The sequence below is a fragment of the Dermacentor andersoni genome, chromosome 3 (genome assembly GCF_023375885.2).
Source record: "Dermacentor andersoni chromosome 3, qqDerAnde1_hic_scaffold, whole genome shotgun sequence".
Classification (NCBI taxonomy): domain Eukaryota; kingdom Metazoa; phylum Arthropoda; class Arachnida; order Ixodida; family Ixodidae; genus Dermacentor; species Dermacentor andersoni.
In genome coordinates, this window is record NC_092816.1 from 3020473 (window position 1) to 3041591 (window position 21119).

At 47.1% G+C, this 21119-nt stretch overlaps 1 long non-coding RNA gene across 1 annotated transcript; it reads right to left on the reverse strand.

The window, feature by feature from the left end:
- Nucleotides 1-4383: 4383 nt before the first annotated feature.
- Nucleotides 4384-7465, reverse strand: LOC140216679 (uncharacterized). Its single transcript, XR_011893258.1, has 3 exons — nucleotides 6904-7465; nucleotides 6579-6772; nucleotides 4384-5806 (listed from the first exon to the last, which is right to left on the reverse strand). It is a non-coding gene; the product is annotated as an uncharacterized lncRNA (long non-coding RNA).
- Between the last annotated feature and the right edge of the window lie 13654 nt (nucleotides 7466-21119).

Below are 21119 nucleotides of genomic sequence, written 5' to 3' on the forward strand. Positions count from 1 at the left end.
CGGGGAATGAGTCGAAAGAGGAGAATGCAAAATATTTCAAATGTATGGCCAAGGACATCAGGGAGTTAGCTATGAAACGGGAGATAATCATCCTAGGGGACATGAATGCACATTTGGAATACTTTGACGGGGCGACAGATGCAACAGGGCAGATGTTGGTAGATTTTTGTGAGGCTCATGATTTTGTGATAGTTAATACTGAAATTAAATGCGATGGGAAAATAACATGGGAAAGAAATAACACCCACTCGACAATCGACTACTGCCTAATGTCCCACAAGCTGTATGAACGGTTGGGATGGATGAAAATTGATGAGGAAGGTACAAAAAGCCTGGGCAGTGATCACAAACGAATCAAAATCAGTTTTGGAAGGACAGTACCACTGGTAGAAACTAAAGAAAGGAAAGGTATGAGCAAATTGAATGACAGGCAGATACAAGAAGTGGCGAAAAACATTGAAAGCATGGTATCCAAGCAACCGCAAAGGGCATGGACATACGAGTTAATAGGTATTTTTAAACGAGAGCTAGAGAAGGGACAGATTAGGAAACTAGGAAGTAAGCAGGGAAAATATAAACCGAAAGGCTGGTGGGACCGAGAAGTTAAGGAGGCCATAGAGCAACGCAAAGATGCGTGCAGAAAACACAGAGCAGCGAAGAAAAGGGGCGCCACACCAGAAGAGGTGGAGACAAAATGGGAGGATTACCTTGCAATGAAAAGAGAAGCATTGGCATTAATTCAAGCCAAGATAGCAAAAGTTGGGGTACAGTGGATGTTAGAGATACGAAAAAAAGACAGAAATGCCTCTAAGAAATTTTGGGAACACATAAGGCAACAGAGTAAGAAGACAGAGGTGGTTCAGCACTCACTGACCATACCAGAAGGAACAAAGGTAGAGGGAGAGGAAGCGCAGGAATATATTAGGTTAACAATAGAGGCAGCATTTGCAGAGCCAGTGGGTAGCGAAATGGAGAAGAATGACAACAGCAGGACAGAATTAGAGGAGGAGTACAGAAGGATGACAAGTAAGGAATGGGACAGAATTGAACACAAGGTCCCCGTGGGAACAGCGACAGGACCTGATAGCATACCTATGAAATTGATAAGCATATTAGGCCAGAAAAGTAAATTAAAATTACGACTTATTGAACAAATAGTAGTAGAGGGAGATGTTCCACAGGACTGGAAATAAGCAGAATGATATTAGTTTACAAAGGTAAGGGAAGCAAGGACAACATTAAATCCTACAGGCCAATAACTATCACATCAGTCATATACAGAGTAGCAATGCAGATGGTGAAAAAGAGAATGGAGGAATGCGCAGAACGTGAAGAGATCTTGGGAGAACTGCAGAATGGATTTAGAAGGAACAGAAGGCTAGATGATAATTTATTTGTTATAACACAGTGCATAGAGATAGCGACAGCCAGACAGAAACCGCTATGGATAGCTTTTTTAGACATTATAGGAGCCATGATAATGTAAACCGAGAAAAGTTATGGAGCCAGTTGAGGGAATATGGTCTAGATAGAAAGATGATTGAGTTCCTACAACAAGTTTATACAGATAATGAGGTAGAGATAACACGGGAGGGGGAAACTACAAAGCCAGCTAAAATAAGAAGAGGTCTCAGGCAGGGCTGTCCATTGTCGCCTCTGCTTTTTATGATTTACATGAGCCAAATGGAAAAGAGACTAGAACAGAGCACAATAGGAACTGACATAAGCTATATGCTGGAAGGGCAGAAGGTAGCTCAAGTACTAGCCGGACTGATGTATGCAGATGATATTGTACTGCTTGCTGACACCCGAGTAGGGCTACAGGAACTAATGAGCATATGTGGAGAGGAGGGAGAAAAATTGGGACTGCAATTCAGTAGAGAGAAGTCTGGGATAATAGCATACAATGAAGAAAGGGGGGAACCATTGGAAATACAAAGCACTAAGATTGATCATGTTGAAAAATACAAGTATTTGGGCATATGGCTAAACGAGGGCAAAAAGTACTTGGAAGAACAGGAAAAAATTATGATTGAAAAAGTGAAAAGGAACTCAGCGGTAATGAAACACAAGGCACTTTCGAACTATAATAGGTACGAGGTGGTTAGGGGCGTATGGAAAGGGGTTATGGTACCTGGCCTCACATTCGGAAATTCAGTACTGTGCATGAAATCGGAAGTTCAGGCATGCATGGAAACGAGACAGAGAAGTGTAGGCAGGTTGGCCTTAGGAGCACACGGGAACACCCCTAATGAGGGAGTGCAGAGGGACATGGGATGGACGTCATTCGAAGGTAGAGAGGCAATAAGTAAACTAAAATTTGAACAGAGACTCCCAGCACTGGAGGAAAAAAGGTGGGCAGGAAAAGTGTACAAATATCTGTACTTGAAAAGTTTGAACACAAAGTGGACACTCAGAACGAGGAAGCTGAGGAATAGATACCTACAGCCGAGGGAGGGGGTCAAACGTGGTTCTAGTGTGGGAAAGGAGGTGAAGGAGACGGAAAGAAAAATGTGGGAAGAAAGAATGCTCGGAAAGCCAGCGCTATCAATGTATAGGTCACAAAAACAGGAGATTAAGAGAGAGCTCTTATTTGATGACTCGCGGGGCAGCTCACTATTATTCGAAGCTAGGACGGGGGTTTCGAGAACGAAAACATACAGGGCTAAATTTGAAGACGTGGACCTTCGGTGCACAGCTTGCGGAGCCGAAATGGAGACCACTGAGCATATAGTGCTGAGATGCACAGACCTTCGCCCGACCCTGGCAGAGGGAACAGTGGCAGATATGGAAGGGGCATTAGGTTTTCCCGGGGAACGAGGGCAAATAGACGAGAAAAGAGTGGCAGTAACGAAGGGGAGGCTAGAGGATTGGTGGAGGAAGTCAAGGGATAGATAATACCATAAATCGGCGAGATAATGTCTCCTCTACTGTTTTAGATAGCTATATTGGGGGGAGGAGAGGAGTGAAAACTAGATTAAGGAAAAGAGGATATAAAAAAAGGAAAAAAAAGAATACTAAAATAGGAGGGGAAGCAAAAGGCTAGGTGGCGCCAGCCGCCGCCCGTTACAAAGGGCATAGCCGCCATCCATCCATCCATCCGGCGTCTCCCTTGTAGTGTCGTGATGTGTGCGTGCGTGCAGCCGTGTGTTTGGGCTTTATAAGTTGGTTCTTTACTCTATGTTGTGGGACGGTGTGGGTGTGGTCCATGTTGGCCGTACACGTGGCAGTTATGCAACCGAGGGATGATCCTGTTGAAGTTTCCGGCGGTATGCGGTTTTCAGCGGTGACGCCTGTTGCAGGAGTGTCACTCGACGAGGTTACGAGCTCGAAGCTGTGGTCAGATTCCTCGTTGGCGTTCCGTAATTCTCTTCGCACGGGCGCAGTATGTTGCAAAAGCCGCTTTCGCGATCTATCGTAGCGACGATAGATCGGGTTTTTTTATTATTATAAGTACTTATCCAGCTGTAGGGCACATGTAACCGACAAGCGGAAGTCTCAGGAGAGCACCTGAGATTATAATAAAGCAGGCGGCGCAGGAACTCCAGGGCACCCAAGGGACAGTGGAGGGATCAAAGCTCGAAGCAGTACGGTACGTAGGTTGGGGCCGCCGAGGCAGGTGCGTGCCAGGGAGTGTTCGCACGGACAGCTCCCCTGGCACGCGCAGCAGTGCCTCGCAAGGTCGAGATACTTTAAAGGCACCTGCGCCCATGATCTTTCTTTTGCCTCGGTGCAGTGAGCACGATTAACGAGAATAATATGGAAGGCATCCGGTGCAGTCGCGAATGCGTCATGGCAAATGTAGCTCGCGTCGCCTGGCGTGTGTAGTAATATCAGAGTTGGTTGTATGAACTTTATGCATAATACGCTTTGTTACGGTACCTTAACGAAATGGGTCTAGAGGACGGTGTTGGTACATTTTTTCGTACCGCCCTAATCCTATACACCCCCCCCTTTTTATGTATACATACAATTCCTTGCCATGACGGATCATAGCCTCCTTTATTTTTGAAAAATAGAGGAGGCTATGGACGGATTGACCAGTTCAAGTTGTCAACTTGTCGTAACTGCCATAGGAATCACAGTAATAAACACAATTCCACGATCGGATTGTTTACTTTCATTTTTTGTTGTCACACTGAGGACTACATAGAAATTTATTTTGCATATGTGAGAGAAGTATGTGGATGTCGCGAGCTTAAGCCAATGTGCGATACACAGACAAAACAGCTGCTACAAGATGAACTGCATTGAGGGCCACACAACACATATGTAATTAAATGTGCAAAATCTAGGGGGAAGCTTCAAAATACGCTCTGTAGCACTGCAAAGTATAACATATATTGTATGTGTACAATAAATGTTCAAAAAAACAATGCATAATTGTCCCATTTGCTTTCAAGTTTATTATCAAGTTCAAGCTTACTGAAGTTTATTATGAGCGTATGTACAACAAAAATATACTGACACACTCGCAGTCAAGGTGGCTGTTCGAGGTGTGCTGGCTGCCTCAGTGTAAGAAAAAGAAATTGGGTGAATGTCGACACCAGTGCCACTGCGCCTTGCCTCTGACCTGCACGTGCCTCCGCAGCATCTTTGTGCACAAGTGTACTGGCGTGGCGAGGCGTAGGAGTCATCTGAGAGAAAGAGTATTGTTTACATGGAGAAGTGGCTGTTCACATTGCCTGTCACTTTCCCTCAAATGTTTCCTTGGCGACTAGGGTGACACACCCGCAGTCAAGGTGGCTGTTCGGGGTGTGCTGGCTGCCTAAACAAAACAAAAAGAAAGAAATTAGGTGAATGTCAATACCAGTGCTATTGCTTCTTGCCTCTTGCCTGCATTTGCCTCCACGGCCTCTTGGCTTGCGGAGTCTGTATGAGGGAGCTGCTGTGGCTAGGCGTAGGCATTGTCTAAGCAAAAAGAAGAGGGCATTCCAATGGCGAATTACGGAAATAAATGCAGTTGTTATGTCTGCTTCTTGCACTCTTCTTGCCTAAAAGTTTTCAAACATAGTGTCCAGTACACACCAGCACTTTGACTGCTTCTGCTTTTTACCTCCAGGTGTTGCTGCGAGATACTTAGTATGGATGCGTACAGCATTGTAACACTTCGTGGAGGCATTTGAAGTGGTAGCCAAAAATATAAAGAATCATCCTTGTCTGCATGAATGCTTTCAATTTCTAAATGCAGTGGTAACTATCACTATTAGTGCAAGGCCCCCCACATCTATGCGGCAAGTGCCATACCACGTGGGAGCGGCCCGCTTCGTGAAGACTCACGATCTGCAGGACTTCTTTAAAGTTTCACCATACCGTACCATAGCTCGAAACTGAATTTTTTCCTTTAGTGTTTCACAAGGCGTCTGATATGTCCATATTAGATGTGATCCCAGTGTGGAGAGAGCATCATTAAATTGTCTTTTTTTGCGTGTCTTGTTTTTTGGTTTATTTCTGAATTTATCAAGCAGAAGTCTCATGATGCTAAAGTGACTTATGTAATGGCAATCAGCTTTTGTTTTGCAGAAGAACAACGCATTTCCTGACCTATTGTTTGACATCCCCTCACTCGCATAATTTTGCAGAGTATTCTACCTATATTGACTTGCTTGACCTCCACTAAAGATTCTTGCATTTTCAAATACGACGCTTTCCTTAACATCATTCGACACTTCTCATAATTTCTGTACCTTGGGCTTCTGATACTCTGCATTCACCATTTTTGCTTGTTTCTGACTAGAAATGTCTTCTTTAATTTAGAGCTTAAATTTTACCTTTGGAACACACGGAAGGGCTTGCCATTGCATATCTGCATAAAAGGGAAACATGTTTCTTTAAGCATTTGCAAAATCCAATTGGAGATTGATGAATGCAGCTTGCAGTGTGATATGGCTGAATGAGCTATAAAAGTAACTCATCTCACTTGGTAAATTAGAGCACATATTAGTGTGATGTACATGATACGTTACACTAATGTGGTGGGTTCTCTTGTTTATACAGCAAAATAATCGTTGTGCGAGAAAAAAATTATTTTTGCATACCCCTTGTACACACCGATTTAAGGAAAATGAGCTGGAGCTGTCCACATGATCTGCTTTTTTACCTGAGAGTATGGTCAACAAACATATGTCCCAGCTGCATAGTAGTATTAGAGATTATGTCAGTATTGCATATGTGCCTGTTGTGTAAAATAATTGAATTTTGAAAATGCTCGCAGGGATCTGATGTGCATATCTGCAGTTTATGGATACATGTAAAAGACTCGGCATCAAGTGAAAGTGAACGGTCCCACAGGCCCAGAGTCGATCATGCAAATAGATTCGCTGCACAAATTTGTGACCAGAAAAGATATTCCACATGAAATGGCATGCAAGGAAGTGTTGAAAATATTGCACAGTTAATAAAACGCCTACGCTACTAATATGTGGGTTGATGCACTCGTTATGCAAAACGGAGGTGAGGCGTGCAGACAGGACACAAGAGTAGAGTATTTACAAGCAAACAGCACGAGCGCCGCCCACTTCTCTACTCTTGTGTCCTGTCTGCACGCCTCACCTCTGTTTTGCATAATGAATCCTTACCAACTAGCTCAGCTTTCTGTCGTTCTAAGTCTCGATGTACTCGATTTCGTCCGCATTAGGCACTCGCCTCTTGATTAGTTCGTGGCACAGAAATACTCGGCATCAGGCTGTTTTTGCTTTTGTTTTTCTGTCTTCGCCAGTACAATTCCGGTGCGCTGGTCCGCCTGTCCAGCAATTTCCTACTGAAGGGAAACCTGCAAATAAAAACATCGCTCCGCATGTAGCAAAACGCTCTACTGTGACGCTTCTCAAATGATTGTGATACACCACAAGAGCTGCCTATTCGCGTGATATTCTCAACAAGGAGATACATTCGTTTACTTACATGTGAAGGTATATGCCAGAGCACTTCGGGGCTTCGGTGGCACATAAGGCACGAGTGTGCCATAGTGGCCATAGCGTCCGATGTCGACGCGCGATCGCCTGTCAAACCTAAACTGTACGAAACTACTACGCATCCAAAAAACAGATTCGAAACCGAAATTCGCGTCATCCTTTGTTGCATGAATGCGTACATCGTGATTTACATAAGTCACGGACTTATCGATCGCTTGGTGTAAACTTAATATTAACGCACCACCTTCATAAAGCCATCAGGTATGCGTTTTTAGATGACAAAGCATAAGGTGACCTGTACTTGTTTTCAGCTCTTTCAATAGTAATTGCGCTGGCCACATTGACCAGTAGCAACAGGGCGGCGCCCTACACAGGCGGTTTCGAAGGCCGCCGAGTCAATAGTCTATTGAGTCAACGGAGCACCTTACAACTCTATCGAAATCTCGATGGCCTTTGAGCAACGGAAACGGAAACAGCGCGAACATGCCCTCTCGTTCACAGGGTGCTCGTACTCACGGTTAGAATGAACGAAACAAATCAAAATGCTCTAAAATACTATGTATGAGTGTTATTAATTATTCAATAAAGTATTTTTGCAACTTGATATGTGCGAACCGCACGTACTCTCCACAACAGCGACATGCAGTGACGCAAACGTTGCCGCAGTTTCGCTACTCAAGAACTTAAAAACTAAACATCTATGTATGGCAATGTATAAACAATTTTTTTTGAATGTATAAACAAACATGAAAGAAATTATAGAACTTTTAAGTAGTTTTAATGTTGTTTAACTTATCATGACAAGAAAACGAAAATAAGGATCCGCAGCGCCACACAATTTTGCGAGAAACATCTGAACCACTCAGCAGCCTTTCAAAAGTGCCGTGTAGCAGCGTGACAACTCCTTTGAGTCGATAGAGTTGTGGCGTTCCGAAGGCCGTCGACTGGAAGGCCTTCCAAATGTGCCCGTGTGACACAGAAAGTTCAGAAAGGGAAAGGATTACCTTGCCCTCACGTGATTGGTCAGAATTGCGGTTGCGTCAGCGGCTGTCAGAGACAGCACTGCGGTACCGCAAATTTTGAACACGTCACGCACCTGTCAATAATTTTCAAAGCGAACCCGTCGTAGGCCATGAGTACATGCCATGAGTGGAACCGGCGAAGAGGTAGTCCGCTTTGGGTTCCGTTGCTGTGGCTTGGCTGTTTGCTTGCGACCATGGCCGCGCTGCCTCGGAGACGCGCGGGTGGTGCGCGCTCGCGCGCGTTGATCATCTCTGAGGTGCGACTCCATACACATGAAAAGATGGCGGCGTCCCCTCATTCTTTGCCTCTGGTTGCTCTCCCGAACCCGTCAACGACTGGAGGTGCTAGACGCGTTATCAGAGCTGACAAATGAGAAGTTTCGGCGTCATTATCGTCTGTGAAAGGGAACTATCCGATGGCTGTGCGACGAACTGGAGGAGACGAGCAGCCATCGCCCATTGCCGGTGCGAGACCTGCGGCCCGAGGAAAATGTCTCTGTGCGACGACATCATAGAATAAAGAACCAACTTTGAAAATTTCCGCACCACTGATGGCGATGGGGCTATTTCCTTGATTCGAGTGGTAACAATTTTTAAAGCGTGGATTACCACCTGGCGACGAACAATTCAACAAATGGTAATATTATATTGCCTAATGTAAAATAAAAGAATATGTCAACACGCGACGATAATTGAAAACTTTCAGGACAATATTTATATAATAGTTCATATTTATTGAGCAAGAAGAAACATTCTGCAATTCTTAACTCGATAACGCGGCCTAGAATCTGTGTGCATCAGCACTCGTCGGTCGCGTACGTTGCCTCGAGGTAGAAAACAAGCGCGTTGGCACCAACGTACGATGACTCATTCCGTGAAGCGAGAAGCGTTCTTGACGGAATAATCGTACGCTTTGAGCTATAGCTGCTCTATGTTTACTGGGGAGGAAAACTGCTATGCTTCATTAAGAACGTTAGGTTAGATGTCTTCATTTCAGTTTCTTAGGCAAAACGTCAAGTTTGCGTCACGTTACGAAAGTGAAACGGGGCTATCAGCGTCATTTTGAACAGTCGCGTCAACGTCACGCCTCGAATAAAATGGTGGAATGTCCAGAATAGCGGCTCCGGTTCGCATTTGGAACCGTTATAAGATTGCGCCCCTGGACTCCCTTACAATGCCTATCAATCATCCTGAATAGTTAGGGGAACCACTCCCAGAGGCATAGCCAAGGCCACGATACACGCTGTTGTTTCCTGCTTTTGTTGGGCTAGTACGTGCATAGCAGCCACGGCGAAAGCACGTGCCAGCCAAGCATGAGAGCCGCCTGTGTGGCCGACGAAGGGAGAAGGCCTCGCCCATGATGCGCTAAAATTACTCCGTGAAACTTCTGTTCAGTTGTCGACCTTGTAGATGGCGCGATTACAGTAGCACAATAGAAGACTTTTTTCTTTGGCTGACACAACGCAGTGGAATGGAGTTGCATTGGCATGTGTACTTGTTTATCATTCACCTGTGACCGCTTTTCACCGGGCGCAGAACGCGCCTGCATGTATCGGAAATTTCTCGAACGTTATCGATGCTTATATACGTTGTCTGTTGTCGCCAACGCTTATGTAATCTGATTGTATGAGCGACGCGAAAAGCACGCATGCTGTACTACTCAACGCGCAGTAAGACGAGACTGTAGAGAACTAATTGCACCCCATCCACACCGCGTGGTTTCACCCATTGGCCTGGGCCGGTATTATGTAGTGTTATGATTGGGGGCTCAATCCCATCGCTCGTGATCCGTTGTCAAGACTGGAGTCGGGCATGAATTAGAAGGTAGCTGGCCCATGCCGTCGTCCAACTTATCCACGCTGAGGACGTTGATGAAGGGAAGGACCGCTTCTCATCGAGAACGAGGAATATGGGTTTATTTACAGTATCTACATCAGTCTAGCATGACTGCTTAGAAAAGTACATCAGCCTAACATGACTGCTTGAGAGAGTTTCTTGAGCAGCCGCACAACAGCGGTTTATAAACGCTCGCTCCTCCCCTTGATTCCAAGGGGACGGAAACGTTCGTCCAGTGATTACAAACACGCCGCCTCTCCCCGGGACGGCTTACACACACACACGCACACACACACAGGTTCACGGTCCGAAACCGACATCACACGAATTTCCTTGAACTCGGAGCGGACCCTCGCAGCGCGCCCGGGTAGCCATTGTCCTGCGTCTTGGTCGGCGCGTGGGAAGGGGGCCCCGACGACGTTCCCGCGGCAACTCCCCCACTCGCGGCAGATCAGGTCCGCGTTGGTGGGTTCGGTAACAATAGTTGGCCCGCCGAACGCATTCAGTCACAATGGTGATTTAGTGACGCCGTGGCTAGAGGTTTGCGGCGGCACTCTAAGAAACGTTGACGCCCGTTGTCGCAACTAGCTGGCAACACTTGCACCTCAGCTGGGCCGTTCTTAGCAGCGCCTCCATTGCCCGGAAAGTCTCGACTGTCCAGCGCTGATAACCGCTGGGCAGGAAGAGAACGGCTGGTGGCCAGGGGGTGAAGTCTTGGCTCGCAGTAACCACTTCTGTAATGATGTTACCGCCCCAAAACATCCAACAAGAACAGGCAACTGCAATATGAACCCCACAACATGGCTCTGCGCCGAGATGACGTACCTTGGTTCTCACTTTAGACCCGCTAGGCTTCAAAGAAAACGTAAGTGCAGAAACAAAAAATGCTGCATTTCGCTATGCCAATTTTTGAAGCAATTTCGTGCTGACAAATTCAGCAAATTAATCATGAAGGGAATCCTGCTAAATGAGAGGGGAACTTCTTGGCTTAACAAAATTAACAATAGTAACCCTAAAATTTAGGCGGGACCCTCAAACGCAGAATTCAAATTAGCCTGCTCAAACCATCCGCATTGCTATGCAACTTTCCCTTCTTATATCTAACGGAGAAGTTGTACTCTTGGAGAGTGAGACTCCATCGGAGCAAGCGGCCATTTTTGTGTGACACTTGATTGAGCCACGTCAGAGGACAGTGGTCGGTCTCGAAGATGAACTTCGCTCCGTACAAGTAACACGACAACTTCTGGGCGGCCCAAACTAAACAAGCGCATTCCTTCTCTGAAGCGCTGTAGGCTTCCTCTCTTACATTTAGTTTACGGCTGACATAGAGGATAGGATGCTCCTCGTTATCGTCGCCGACCTGACTAAGTACCACGCCCATACCTCTGTCGCTTGCGTCGCATTGAACTATGAATTCCTTTGTGTAGTCTGGCGCGCGAAGCACAGGACGAGAAATCAATGGCGTTTTCAAACTTTGGAAAGCTTTCTCTTTGTCCTTATTCCAGGGTACGTTACTCGGTGCTCCCTTTCGGAAGGCGTCCGTTAATGGACTTGCCATTTGCGAGTAATTCCGAATGTACCGTTGATAGTACCCCACAAGTCCCAAAAATGAACGAAGGTCTGTTTTCGTGCGCGGCTGAGAAAATTCTCCAACCGTAGCTATTTTCAGCTCGGCCGGCCGTCTCATGCCCTGGCCGACAACATGGTCCAGATAAGTAACCTGCGAACAACCAAACCTACACTTTTCCGCTTTCATCGTTAAGCCGGCTTCCCTCAACCGTGAGAACACCTGTTTGAGGCGCGATACGTGTTGTTCCCAGCTGTCCGAAAAAAATGCTACATCATCAAGATATGGCAAGGCGAACTCCTGCAAGTCTTTTAGGACAATATTCATTAACTTATGGCGTTTTTCACTGGTCGATTCGGAGCAGGATTTCTTGCTCCGCGGCAACGAATCCGAATTTCACTGGTCGATCTGGAGCGGGTTCGCGCGTTCCACTGGTCGTTTCGGATCAACTCGCTCCGCGCCGGATCGCTTTCACTTGCTCCGCCGCCGAGGCGCGGATTCGGGCGGAAATACACACGTCACTTCCGTCTGCAAGCGAAATCGGTACCCGGTTGGTACGCACAACATTGTTATGGTGGCTAGAAGCCACCATAACATTGTGTTGCTTCGCAAAATGGCTGCGTTCGGTGCTGCTGCAGAGTTCGCGTTTAACGACGAGAGCTCAGACGACAGCGATTACGAGGTGACGCAGGGGCTGTACGAAGCCTTCTATGCACGTTGTCCATGCACAATCCTTGCGGGCGCGACATGGAAGTGACGGACTCTGCGACTACCGCGGTAAAATTACGCACGGGGGATGGCGAGTTTGGTTACCGTGGAAACGTACAGAGCGGAAGTCGGGCATGGTTTTCGGAACCGGTTTGTGCGACGGGTACGCAGACTTCTTGTGTGATCTCCCGCGGAGCGCTTTTGCGCTCCGCTGGCCGATTCGGATTTGTGAAAACCGAGCGCTCGCTCGAGGATTTCGGCGGCTGCTCCAGATCGACCAGTGAAAAACGCCATTAGAGAAGCTAAACGGCGCGTTCTTCAGCCCGAAGCTGAGTGCGAGAGGGCGAAAAGTGCCTACAGGTGAGATGAATGCGGCATAGCGGCTGGCACTTTCTGAAAGGGGAACTAGTTTGCCAGTACCCCCGCACGAGATCTATAGTTGAAATGTATTTAGCAGCGCTAACTCTTTCAATTCGTTCCTAAATGTTGGGCATCGGGTACAGCTGATCCCTAGTGATGGCATTTAACTTCCTGTAGTCAACACACGGACGAGGGTCCTTGTTAGGGGTTTCTACCAGTATTAGCGGTGACGTGTAGTCACTCTCAGCGGACTCAATAACTCTCAACTCTAGCATGCGCTGTATCTCTGCCTCCATAATTTCTCTCGGTCTTGGAGACACCCTGTGAGGCTTTGATCTTACGGGTTCGGTCGATGTCAGCTCTATTTCATGCGTTATTAGTTCGGTTCTACACTGTAAAAATGGATGTGGCTTAGCTAAGGTTAAGCCCAGGATGCGAAGCATACTAGCCTTTATTTTAGTTGTTGAACCACTGTTTAGCCTGGTGAACTGCTGTTGCTTGACTATATTTGGTTCGGCTAGACGAAGAAACAACTCATGCGTTACTCTGCTTCGCCTTCAAGAGTGGAACGCGACAGCGTTCCCGTCGACCCGCCAAGGGGTGTAAGACAATGGGCTACGGCGCAGCGACTACGCGCCCCGCATTGGACGCGGTGAGCGTCGAGCAACGCAGCGTTCAGCGCGGCAACGAAATGTGCGCCTGAGCAAGCGACGCACGCCTGAGCCTTAGAAACAGCTCGTTTCTAAGGCAACAACGCATTCACTAGAGGCGCTTTTGTACCGCTTTGAGGCATCGTACTCGTGGCTCAGTGGTAGCGTCTCCGTCTCACACTCCGGAGACCCTGGTTCGATCCCCACCCAGCCCATCTTGCAAGAGTTGAGCCAAAGCCACCTAGAAACAAGCGCAGCTGCTTATATACCGCCGCGAGCGACGGCGCGAGTTGGAGCCCCGTTTCTCCTCTGTCGTGACGTCACGTGGTCAGCCTTGAAGACGACGCCGCGAGCGACGGCGCGAGTTGGAGCCCCGTTTCTCCTCTGTCGTGACATCACGGTGTCACGTGGTATGGCATGGGGTCACTAAAGGTCACTGAAGGCGACAACGCCGCGCCTGAGGAGCTGGGTTGAGCTCTAGTAATATGCTTCGCATAAAACTAGAGAGGGTATCGTAGGAGTGAAGCGGCTGATTTACTCTTCAAAGCGTTGTTTTACTCTCTCAAAATGTCGAGTGGAGTGAAATGCATTGTTCACTCCGTCACCAAGGAGAGAGTGAAATGTGCCTTTCACTCTCCCCTTCAGAGAAAGAGTAGAATGCCAGTTCTACTCTTGCGGCAATAGAGAACAAAACGTAGCGTAATCTTCTGCTTCAACTGTAGGAGGCTGGCCCCGAACATGGCGATGTATCAGTCACGCGCGCTGAGCAAAGAACACACCGTTTTGCTTCTAAGAGAACAGGCAGCCACAGTTCAAAGGAACGCGTAGCGAGCGCTCTACTTTTTCACTCGGAGTTGCTCCACCGCGCACGCGCTCAACGTCGCGGAACAACACAGCACCGGAGAAAGGTGATCCGTCCAACAGCAGCAACGAAGGCCTTCCAAGAGAGATCGTATGTCAGCCACCTCGCGTCGCCGCGAAAACACGACAGTCGTTCGTCATTCGTTGGATACAACAACAAATCCTCCACGATAAGTGAATTCTAACTTAGGTGCACATTCTGCGTATATGATGCTATCGCCAGGAAGTCGTCGCTGCGCTTAGCCGACGCGTGTGACAACGGACTAGGCATCGCGCACTGTCTCTCGATGTCAATCGAAAAAGCCAGTCGTCGCAATAACTGCATGTGATTTTATCACTTGCCGCTATCCGTAAGAGCTTTGAAAATCGCGAACGCTGCCAGAACCATGGTATGTTCAATAAGACGCGAGGCGAGAGGACGCTTAAAATGGTTTGTTCACCAGCCCATGATTCCGAACCTATGCGGAGCGTGCTTAGCGTGCGTTTTGTGTGTGTGAATTTATTCAGTTTGTCAGTCTACTGTGTACGGAATGCTGCTGAAATAAGGAGTCACGTAACAGAAGGCGTCATTTTGCTGGCGGCATGCTTCCGTTAAAAATAAGCCGCGCGCTTCACGGTGTCTCGCCCATCGGTAATCTGCGACCACTGAAGTTACGTGCAGCACCAGTGCTAGGTAGAAACTTTGCCGCAGGCATTCAGCTGCATGCTGCAAGAGGTCAGTTGGGCGCGTTATCTTGAACTTACTGAAAATGCATGAGGAAATCATGTCTTATGCAGATATGCAGATATGCTGGCACAAAGTATAAACCCCTCATAAGTGATCTTGCGTGCGACAGCGACAAGCGATAGAGAGGCTGTCGCGTTCGCTCGTCGCCTACAAGTCGTACACCGTCCGAGCGACGATTATGAGCGACGCCTCGCCGGTGTTGCCGGTATGAGGGCTGCGAACACGCGTCGAAACTAGCGTGACGCGTGCTTTAGTAATTTAAATTTATGTATTTTACTGTAAAAAGTAGCATAAAATATTTCCGAAGGTCTTGCAGTAGCTTCTTATCCTTGCACGTGTAAAAATTCAATCGTTTGCTCGTTTCGCGCGACAATTAATCGGTAGTACTTGAGCCATTTACATCCAGTTCCGGCTTCGCGCTATTGGCTAGTCGCTCATAGCACTTCTTGGAGACGAGCAACGATTTCTAGATTTCCAGAACCGAACGATCTGTTCAAGCGACGGCCCGTTTTGTCGCTCGTCGCCGTCATTCACTAATAAATCGCTCTCATGGTGTTTAGCCCTAAGACTGAACTGTTTTTGCTCATGTATTGAAATGGTGTGATTATATCTCCGATTTTATGTCTCCTGTTGCGGTTTTTGAGCACGGTGCGAATCTGAAAGGGTGCTTATGTCTACGAACTCGGTGAATTTTCAAGCAGCGAGTTATGCATCGGCATCGAATATTACAGCTGCTGTGTGCAATTATAATTGCAGGGGCGTTTTGCATAGGCTTATTGTTTTGGACATGCTTGTGCATTTGCTAATATGAGTTGGCGTTTCAGAGTTCTGTCATATGAACAGCTAAATCACCCTTCCGCTAGCGATTACAAGCGTAATGGGTGCATCTTGATACTACATGGCAGATCAAAATGTGTTTATCGCTTTAATATTTTTAGTAAAGAAATAAAGTATCAAAATAAAACATTGCTTTAATTCTGTGTTACCAGTCGTCTGTCGTACACAAAAAGAAAGAGTTGGTCTAATAAACTAATAACTGCGGTCTATAACAGCAACTTTTACATGCCTTCAAGAATGTAAAATGCTAGATTTCAAACTGCAGCAGTAGTCGAGTCTGTCAAAATGAACTCCATTGCGCACCTCGTAAACGAAAATAAGTTCATGCCTTTTAAAAAGTAAGCTGAGATGCAAGGCCGCAGTGAACTTTCTAGTTATTGAAATGTGGGTAAGCTTGCCATAACAAGCCTTGTTGTCCTTTATTATAGGCACGTCCAGTCATATCCATTGAACTGGAGGACCATATTTTCATCCCTACTGAGCATCATGTTTGCAGATACAATCTTCAAATTATGGCTTGAGCAGCGGCACAACCAGAGATGGTGCGGGGGCACACTGGGCACGTGCTTAGGATGTCACAATTGGTGTGTGCGACACACACGAATATACCTATGACATCTGACAATGACCAATATTCTATTGATTAGCAGGAGTATTTTAACATTGGTGCCGAACGAGGATGAACTGTCCATTATTTCTTTTTTGTTTAAATCTAAAAATTGAAGTTACTTTACCACTTGACTGTTGCAGTCATTTAGATGTTTCGCATGCATTTCAGTAGGACGACTAAGAGCTAAGACTTTCTTTTAGTGCCATGACCTTGACTGTCTTGATGTTGTTTACTCCATGCGCTCGTGTTGACTTTTGCACTCGATATTTTTCAGGAACCCGCTTTATATAACGCAAGAAGGCAGCTGCAAGGACACAAGGATGCCAAAGCGCCAGCCCAGCGCGACTTCACAAAGTGCAGAGGAGCGCACGCCAAAGAATCAAAACACATCCCCATGCACTTTGGACAAGAAAACTAGAATGTGGGTATATTGGGTGTACCATTTGACCAAATGTCAACAAAATCAAAATACAGTATGTCACACCAAGATGAAAATTCTCACGTCCTCTAGGCAGTCATCTTAACATGGTATATTTATGTAATGTCTCATGGGAAAGTCAAAATCAAGTATGCTCTCTGGAGACAAACATAGTTTAGTAAGAGCCATTGAAAAGTTAGAAATGTGTTTAAAAAGAAGCTGATGAATTGTGAGAAGTGACTGCCTTTCGTCTTGCCTCTCAACAGATATATCCACGTGATAAAAAATAGTGGTACAATGAAATTGCACATTTGCTTAGTGTATGGGGGATATGGGGTTCTCCTCCGTGCTCTTGGGACAAAGGAACGACAACACAGTAGTGCAAACAATCACAAGGGCATTTATTGCACCTTTCATAGAGCAATGCCTGCTAGCCGAGTTGCTATCCACAAAACATGCCGATGGGCGCGCGACAAATCTAGAAGTCCGACTCACCGCGACCGAGCGAATATGTTCACCCCATGCTGGATTCCAACGCCTGGTCGCTCGCGCGTACTGTCACGCGAACGTTGTCCAAGGCGGCCACGCGAGACGGTCTCGCAGAAGCATGGTCGGCGCACGCGCGGGCGGCACGTCCGTCCCGCTTGCTTCCCGAACCCAAAGAGGACGCGCCTTGCCTCTCGGCGCCCGAGTAACCCCGCCGCGGCGCGACACTCGCGCCATCTCGCACCGCGCTTGTACCACTCCGACCGCCGCGGGCGCCAGGCCACGCGAGCCGTGCGGGAAAACAGCATATCAGGGGATGCGTGACAGTCGCGTATCCTCACATCCCCCCAACCTTCCCAGGCAGCACACCAGCATTGGTCCAACCATGGCCCAATGCTGGCAGAAATTGGTACCAATGTTGGACCAATGTTGGCATATTGGCAAAGTGCAACCCAATCCAATGTTGGCCCAGCGTTAAAGCCAAGATTGGACCAATGTTATGCCAATGCAGCAGCCATCGTAGGACCAGCGTTAAAGCCAAGATTGGACCAATGTTATGCCAATGCAGCAGCCATCGTGCTGCCAGCGTAGGACCAGTGTTGAGCCATATCGTTGCCATTATTAATGCCAGCTTTGAGCCAATGCCCTTTGCATGACGAATATTCTAGATATGCTGGCTTTAGAGCACGCACACATTCTTACCGCAAACATTTTGCTAGCGGCATTTTTTGTAGCAATTGTCCCCTTACCGTCTTCCTCAATAGTAGCTAGGAATGCTCGACAAAAAGATGTCAAGAAGCAGAAGTCATATATGCTTGCAAATAATAATAAAAGAATACTGAAATTGACGTTTATGACAATTTATTTGCGAATAAATTTTCACAAACAGGCATTTTCCGTGGACCTATATATAGATGGGTGACGCTCGGTTATCTTCAAACAGTTTATTTACAGGCACTGCCCTCAGGATAGGAATTGGGCAAGGTGCCGAGGACGGTGGGCTGGCCAGGGGTTTCAGGGCAGGGAGCTGACGTCGGTAGGCAGGTTGGTCAGTGCTTGGATTTCGGCGGGCTGATCAGGCCCCACGAGGACCACGATAACGCCGTGGTTTCGTTGATATTGCTACCCTATCCCATAGCGACTTCAGCATTACTTGGAGGAAATGCTTGCACTGTAAAATAAAAAGAAACATTATCAGAGATGTTGGTATGACAAATGTATGTGGCAGCGTTTTCATTTGAAAAATCGCCATACTGCAACAATATTATAAGTCTGATCAGAGAGTTCGAAGGGGTGAATCAAGAAACTTTCTTGCAAGAGATTTGTCAGGTAATACTTCTTAATATTTCGACATATATGACATATCTTGTACAAGGTGCAACGTAATATTTAGAACAGACATAAAATGCACAGGATCCGTCCGCCTTGTTTACAGCCCACACCTAGTCAGCGTAGCACTTTATAATTGAAAAATTGCAGCAAAACCTGCTACAGCACAAAAAGCTTAGTTTCAGACTGTGTAGACACAATGCGATCTTCGTGCGAAATTTTTAATGTGGAAACCGAGAAGTTCCGTCAGGAAACACTAGTAAAAGAGGCATTTATTATACGAAAAGAAAGAAATACTGTCGGCTGGAAATGATGCTTGACCTAGAACAGTGAGAAGAAGCGTGGTTCCTCGGTATCACTAGCAGGATCAGGCCGCGCGCGTGGCTTGATAAAATCATAGTCCTGGAATTTGGGTGAAATTCACAAAGATTTACACGTGGTTCTACTCCGGGCACTATTCAAAGGCTGCAAATAAAAAGAGCTATGTAATTACAGGCACTCTACATTAGCCAGGCCTGTTTCAGTAATATATATACCGAGTGATATTGCTTGGGTGATATTGCTCCTTATAAAACTTATAACATGCGCAAAACAAATGCACTCACCATTGTAAGATCTATGCTCCATGCGATGTGTATCCGAGTTCATCCCACATCGAAGACGGTGGCTACGAGCGCCGACTTTTTTTCTGGTTGTTGTTTCGCCTATATTAATTCTAACACTCACGAAAATTCGTGGCCACTTTGCTGTGTATTTCAAGATGCAGGCTTCTCGTAGGAATGACGACCGCAAGCGAGCATTTTTCACGATAGGAGTGCGCTGACAAACACGGACAAGACGGCAAGCACTCAGGCGGTGTTGCACCCAGTCGGCGTGCTAGCGATGCATAGAAGGAAAGAGTGAAAGGAAAGGGTGAATGAACAAAACGGTGTAAACGCCACTTTCCCCCACTGGACCTAGCCCGACCGCGTTCCTTCGGCGGCAGCGACGGAGGGAGACAAGGAGGACAATAGTGACCCCACTGCTTTTCCCCGTATTCCGAGAGCAGCCAATTCGACACAGCAGCTTATAGCTGCCTGAGTGCTTGGCTGATAGCTTTGAACAGGCTCACGTGGGTGTGTGGAGGAGAGGCGAGCGGGGGCTTAAGGACGAAAAGTTAGGCGGAAAAAAAAAAATCCGGAATGCGCCGTGCCAACTACAGGCAAAGACAAGAGGAAAAGCCAAAACGTGCAATAATTTTTTTTTTCTGTCAGGGGCATTCATACAAGGAGCTTACTAAACATGCTCGAAAAAACAAATATATTGGAATAGGAGCATGATGATTATGTCACCGCAACATGCCATGCATGCTAAACAAACGAGCAAAAGTTTCACGAATACATATGCGCTTCATCTCGATGCAATATAAAACGGTTCCATCAACTCTGTGGCACTGTAATGATCGATTCCCCTCGGAATCCTGATCATCCAAAGCCGCGGAGCGTACATGCAAAATATACAATGCGCAGACAAATTCGCAATACCGTTGCTTCTTATGGAAAGTTCATGTTCCCATGCACGATCAATAAAGCAGCGGCTAATTTTATGCGACTTCCCCTGCTTGCTACGTGGTGCACTGGCTTTTCTCTTTAGGGGGCGCATTTCGCTGAACGCGAAGTACAAAAATGGCGGTGTACCATGCATGGAGTTGACACGGGAGAGCATATTTCTGGTTCCTGCGCAGTGTGCCTGTGATCAGTGCATTAGTTTTCAAAACACGTTGTTCAATATCAGCAAATCGAAGAGCACTAAAAACCGACAATGGGAAAATTGGCTTATTACGGGCCAATGTCCTCCAATGAAAGCCAACTATTAACCCATATTGGCAAATCCGTTCGAAAGTCGGTCCAATAATTCCCGCCTTGTTGAACGGCAGTGCCAATATTGTTTACTCACTGTGTAATGTGGGCCAACATTGGATCTCTATCAGAATGGCACAGCCAATATTGTTTACTGACTGTGTAATGTGGGCCAACATTGGATCTCTATCAGAATGGCACAGCCAATATTGTTTACTGACTGTGTATTGTGGGCCAACGTTGGATCTCTATCAGAATGGCACAGCCAATATTCGCGCTACGCTGTTAACCTTAGGCCATCATTGGGCCAGGATTCAGAATGGCACTGCCAATATTGGAACCACGCTGTTAATCTTGGGCCGTCATTGGGCCAGGAAGTGCCAATATGTTTCCAACGTTGGCCCGACCTGACGTGCCGCCTGGGTTAAATCACTTCTTATTTCGGCGAAACATGTGACACGGTCTAACATTAACCCGTGCTTCGCGAACAAGGTGGTACATGCAACAGTGGCCGCGCCGGGGAAATGTCCACACGCTGTCCATAGACTGTCCTTGGGGTACACCGCTGGCGTCCGCCGGTCATAGCAGCAGCTTTGCAGACTCGACGACACGATTCCAGGCCAGGACTCCGGAAATGGCGACGCAGTAATAGGTACGAGCAAGTGTCGCTCGCGCCAACGTGCCCTGCTGGCAAGAACCGCCGTAGCTGTCGCTGACCGCTGGCTCCTTTGTCCGCCGCCGAGGGTTGTGAGCTGGATGCAGGAGGCCGCCGCAGTCGCTGCGCCGAACTGGCCACAGCATCACCATCGCCCGGGGTGGCTCGATCGTAGTCCGGGGCAGCAGCTCAGACGATGTGCAGGTGACAGCAAGCCAGGGGTGACTACAATCACGCTGCGTACACTCAGCACACTCGGCAAACACTAATGTAGTGCAAGGGAGAGGAATTCTGCATGCGC